This window comes from Triticum aestivum, chromosome 1B (genome assembly GCF_018294505.1).
Source record: "Triticum aestivum cultivar Chinese Spring chromosome 1B, IWGSC CS RefSeq v2.1, whole genome shotgun sequence".
In the NCBI taxonomy this organism is placed as follows: domain Eukaryota; kingdom Viridiplantae; phylum Streptophyta; class Magnoliopsida; order Poales; family Poaceae; genus Triticum; species Triticum aestivum.
In genome coordinates, this window is record NC_057795.1 from 663,938,286 (window position 1) to 663,944,552 (window position 6,267).

Consider the following 6,267-nt stretch of genomic DNA (forward strand, 5'->3'; position numbering starts at 1 on the left):
CTACAGAGATGAAATGAAAAACGCTAAGTCTTTGCTTATATAGCAAAGCCATTGGTCCCGGTTCGTGAAACCAACCGGGACTAATGCACCCTTTAGTCCCGGTTGGTGGCACCAACCGGGACTAAAGGGGGGGGGCATTGGTCCCGGTTCGTAGCACCAACCGGGACCAATGCACCCCTTTAGTCCCGGTTGGTGCCACCAACCGGGACCAATGGGCCTTGCACAACGGCGTGGTGGTGGGAGTTTAGTCCCACCTCGCTAGCTGAGAGAGAGCTGCACCTGTTTATAAGGTGTGATGCGCCAACCCTCTCGAGCTCTTCTATAAAGCAGGCTTTCGGGCCTAATCTGTCTCTATGTGCCTGTGGGCCTACTGGGCTTACTACGGGCCTGAATCCTGGCCCATTGTTGGGTTTCTAGTCGTATTCAGGCCGTGGGGGCCTAGTAGGAGGCACTTTTTTTTGTTTTCTTTACTTATTGTTGCTATTTTTATTTTTTTCCAATTTTTTTGTTTTGTTTTCTGCATTATTTATTTCCTTTTGTTTTTTGCTTTTTTTAATTCTTTTTGCTTTTAGTTTTAGAAAAATTATAAACTTTCTGTTAGTGCCATTAGTTTTCAAATTTGAAAACACTTTTTTTGTTTTCTTTCTTGCTTTATTTATTTTATTTTGTTTCTACTTACAACAAAATACTTATTGTTGCTATTTTTATTTTGTTTCTAGTTTTTTTTTGTTTTCTGCATTATTTATTTTCTTTTGCTTTTTGCTTTATTTTTTAATTCTTTTTGCTTTTAGGTGAGCAAAATTATAAACTTTCTGTTAGTGCCATTAGTTTTAGAAAAATTATAAACTTTCTGTTAGTGCCATTAGTTTTCAAATTTGAATTCTTTGAAATTTGTGTGAATCACAATTTTGTGATTAACTTTACTAAAAAAATGAACATAGATGCGCCTATAGAGAAAATTCAACCTAAATCCATAATAAATTTCTATGAATTTCATAGAAATTCACTATGAATTTAGGTCAAATTTTCTGTATAGGGGCATCTATTTTCACTTTGAGAGGAGCTCAACAAGGCAGAGAGGGACGGGCTTATAAACCGGTGTGAGCGCCCTTCGGTTGGCGAGGTGGGACTAAACTCTAAGCGCAACCAGGACCAACCCTTTAGTCCCGGTTTGTGGCACAAACCGGGACTAATGGTCATGGGCCAGGGGCGAGGCGCATTGGTCCCGGTTCGTGCGTGGAACCGGGACCAAAAGGTCCAGACGAACCGGGACTAATGGCCCACGTGGCTGCCCTCTTGAGAGTGTTCTTGGTGAGAACATAGTTGACAAGGAGCGAACTGGGATTAATGGTATTACGAGGGCCGAACCATAAGACATTAAAGCATTTCAAATGAACTCTGAAAAAGTTGAAAGTTGGCATGGTATCATAATTTCACCCACATAGCATGTGCATGTACAAAACGGACAATTATATCATACTCGTCTGTTACAAAGTTAGCATGGTATCATCATAATAGTTGCGGGAGAAAGTCTTCACTTTTTCTTTGCTTGTGCCATTTGCTTATTGCGCCGTAACCATGGATAATCTTCATCGTTTATCAGGATGTTTGGGTCAGCCTTGACTTTGAAGGGAGGAATTTCATGAAACTTTTCATAATCTTCAGACATGTCTGTCTTGCCCTCCACTCCCACGATATCCCTTTTTTCCTTAAAGAACTATGTGGCGCTTTGGCTCATCGTATGATGTATTTGCTTCCTTATCTTTTCTTTTTCTCGGTCTGGTAGAAATGTCCTTCACATAGATAACCTGTGCCACATCATTGGCTAGGACGAACGGTTCGTCAGTGTACCCAAGATTTTTCAGATCCACTGTTGTCATTCCGTACTGTGGGTCTACCTGTACCCCGCCTCCTGACAGATTGACCCATTTGCACTTAAGCAAAGGGACCTTAAAATCATGTCCGTAGTCAAGTTCCCATATGTCCACTATGTAACCATAATATGTGTCCTTTCCCCTCTCGGTTGTTGCATCAAAGCGGACACCGCTGTTTTGGTTGGTGCTCTTTTGATCTTGGTCAATCGTGTAAAATGTATTCACATTTATCTCATATCCTTTCCAAATCATAACAGTCGAAGATGGTTCCCTGGACAACAAGTACAGCTCATCACAAACAGTGTTGTCACCTCTGAGACGTGTTTCCAACCAACTGCTGAAAGTCCTGATGAGTTCACATGTAATCCAGTTGTCGCACTGCTCCTGGTGTTTGGAGCGCAGACTGTTCTTGTGTTCATTGACATACGGGGTCACCAAGGTAGAGTTCTGTAGAACTGTGTAGTGTGCTTGAGACCAAGAATATCCGTCCCTGCATATTATTGAGTCCCTTCCAAGCGTGCCTTTTCCAGTCAGTCTCCCCTCATACCGTGATTTAGGGAGACCTATCTTCTTAAGGCCAGGAATGAAGTCAACACAAAACCCGGTGACATCCTCTGTTTGATGGCCCATGGAGATGCTTCCTTCTGGCCTAGCGCAGTTACAGACATATTTCTTTAGGACTCCCATGAACCTCTCAAAGGGGAACATATTGTGTAGAAATACGGGCCCCATAATGACAATCTCGTCGACTAGATGAACTAGGACGTGCATCATGATATTGAAGAAGGATGGTGGGAACACCAGCTCGAAACTGACAAGACATTGCGCCACATCACTCCTTAGCCTTGGTATGATTTCTGGATCGCTCACCTTCTGAGAGATTGCATTGAGGAATGCACATAGCTTCACAATGGCTAATCGGACGTTTTCCGGTAGAAGCCCCCTCAATGCAACCGGAAACAGTTTCGTCATAATCACGTGGCAGTCATGAGACTTTAGGTTCTGGAACCTTTTCTCTGTCATATTTATTATTATCTTTATATTCGACGAGAAGCCAGTCGGGACCTTCATACTGAGCAGGCATTCAAAGAATATTTCTTTCTCTTCTTTCGTAAGAGCGTAGCTGGCGGGACCTTCATACTGCTTCGGAGGCATGTCGTCTTTTTCGTGCAAACGTTGCAGGTCCTCCCATGCCTCAGGTGTATCTTTTGTCTTTCCATACATGCCCAAGAAGCCTAGCAGGTTCATGCAAAGGTTCTTCGTCACGTGCATCACGTCGATTGAAGAGCGGACCTCTAGGTCTTTCCAGTAGGGTAAGTCCCAAAATATAGATTTCTTCTTCCACATGGGTGCGTGTCCCTCAGCGTCATTCGGAACAGCTAGTGCACCGGGATCCTTTCCAAAGATTACGTGTAAATCATTGACCATAGCAAGTACGTGATCACCGGTACACATGGCGGGCTTCTTCCGGTGATCTCCCTCGCCTTTGAAATGATTTCCTTTCTTTCGACATTGATGGTTGGTCGGAAGAAATCAATGATGGCCCAGGTACACATTCTTCCTGCAGCTTCCCAGGTATATACTATCGGTGTCAAGTAAACAGTGCGTGCATGCGTGGTATCCCTTGTTTGTCTGTCCTGAACGGTTACTGAGGGCCAATCATTGATGGTCACGAACAACAATGCCTTTAGGGCAAATTCCTCCTGTTTGTGCTCATCCCACGTACGTACACCGTTTCCATTGCACAGCTGTAAAAGTTCTTCAACTAATGGTCTTAGGTACACATCAATGTCGTTGCCGGGTTGCTTAGGGCCTTGGATGAGAACTGGCATCATAATGATCTTCCGCTTCATGCACATCTAAGGAGGAAGGTTATACATGTTGGGGAACGTTGCAGAAAATTAAATTTTTTCCTACGGTTTCACCAAGATCCATCTATGAGTTCATCTAAGCAACGAGTCAAGGGAGAGAGTTTGCATCTACATACCACTTGTAGATTGCGTGCGGAAGCTTGCAAGGTGATGATGTAGTCGTACTCGACGTGATTCGAATCACCGATGACCAAGTGCTGAACGGACAGCACCTCCGCGTTCAACACACGTACGGGACGGGAGACGTCTCCTCCTTCTTGATCCAGCAAGGGGGAAGGAGAGGTTGAGGAAGACAGCTCCACCAGCAGCACGACGGCGTGGTGATGGTGGAGAGGCAGTACTCCGACAGGGCTTCGCCAAGCACACAACGGAGGAGGAGAGGTGTTGGGGAGGGGAGGGCTGCGCCTTGGAGGGTGGTTCGGCTGCCCTCCCCTCACCCCTCTATTTATAGGGAGAAGGGAGAAGGGGGCCGGCCCCCTAGAACCCATCTAGGGGGGTGCGGCGGCCTAGGGGAGAGGGGAGAGGGTGGCTTGCCCCCCAAGCCAAGGGGACGCCCCCTCTAGGGTTCCCCCTCAACCCTAGGCGCATGGGCCCAAGGAAGGGGGGTGCGGCCAGCCCACCAGGGGCTGGCTCCCTGCCCCACGCAGCCCATGTGGCCCCCCGGGAGGGGTGGCCCCTCCCGGTGGACCCCCGGAACCCTTCCGGTGGCCCCGGTACAATACCGGTATGACCCCGAAACTTCCCGGTGTCCGTTTGACAACTTCCCATATATAAATCTTTACCTCCGGACCCTTCCGGATCTCCTCGTGACGTCCAGGATCCCATCCGGGACTCCGAACAACATTCGGTAGTCACATACTAGTCTTCCTAATAACCCTAGCGTCACCGAACCTTAAGTGTGTAGACCCTACGGGTTCGGGAGACATGCAGACATGACCGAGACGCTCTCAGTCAATAACCAACAGCGGGATCTGGATACCCATGATGGCTCCCACATGCTCCTCGATGTTGTCATCGGATGAACCACTATGTCGAGGATTCGATCAAAACCCTGTATGCAATTCCCTTTGTCAATCGGTACGTTACTTGTCCGAGACTCGATCGTCGGTATCCCAATACCTTGTTCAGTCTCGTTACCGGCAAGTCACTTCACTCGTACCGTAATGCATGATCCCGTGTCCAACACCTTGGTCACATTGAGCTCATAATGATGATGCATTACCGAGTGGGCCCAGAGATACCTCTCCGTCATACGGAGTGACAAATCCCAGTCTCGATCCGTGTCAACCCAACAGCTACTTTCGGAGATACCTGTAATGCACCTTTATAGTCACCCAGTTACGTTGTGACGTTTGATACACCCAAGGCACTCTTACGGTATCCAGGAGTTACACGATCTCATGGTCGAAGGAAGAGATACTTGACACTGGCAAAGCTCCAGCAAAACGAACTACACGATCTTTTATGCTATGCTTAGGATTGGGTCTTGTCCATCACATCATTCTCCTAATGATGTGATCCCGTTATCAACGACATCCAATGTCCATAGTCAGGAAACCATGACTATCTGTTGATCACAACGAGCTAGTCAACTAGAGGCTCACTAGGGACATATTGTGGTCTAAGTATTCACACGTGTATTACGATTTCCGGATAATACAGTTATAGCATGAATAAAAGACATTTATCATGAACATTGAAATATAATAATACTTTTATTATTGCCTCTAGGGCATATTTCCAACAGTCTCCCACTTGCACTAGAGTCACCAATCTAGTTACATTGTGATGAATCGAACACACATAGAGTTCTGGTGTTGATCATGTTTTGCACGCGAGAGAGGTTTAGTCAGCGGATCTGCGACATTCAGATCCGTGTGCACTTTGCAAATCTCTATGTCTCCATCTTGAACATTTTCACGGATGGAGTTGAAACGACGCTTGATGTGCCTGGTCTTCTTGTGAAACCTGGGCTCCTTGGCGAGGGCAATAGCTCCAGTGTTGTCACAGAAGAGTTTGATCGGCCCCGACGCATTGGGTATGACTCCTAGGTCGGTGATGAACTCCTTCACCCAAATCGCTTCATGCGCTGCCTCCGAGGCTGCCATGTACTCCGCTTCACACGTAGATCCCGCCACGACGCTCTGCTTGCAGCTGCACCAGCTTACTGCTCCACCATTCAACATATACACGTATCCGGTTTGTGACTTAGAGTCATCCAGATCTGAGTCGAAGCTAGCGTCGACGTAACCCTTTACGACGAGCTCTTCGTCTCTTCCATAAACGAGAAACATGTCCTTCGTCCTTTTCAGGTACTTTAGGATATTCTTGACCGCTGTCCAGTGTTCCTTGCCGGGATTACTTTGGTATCTTGCTACCAAACTTACGGCAAGGTTTACATCGGGTCTGGTACACAGCATGGCATACATAATAGATCCTATGGCTGAAGCATAGGGGATGACACTCATCTCTTCTTTATCTTTTGCCGTGGTCGGTGACTGAGCCGAGCTCAATCTCACACC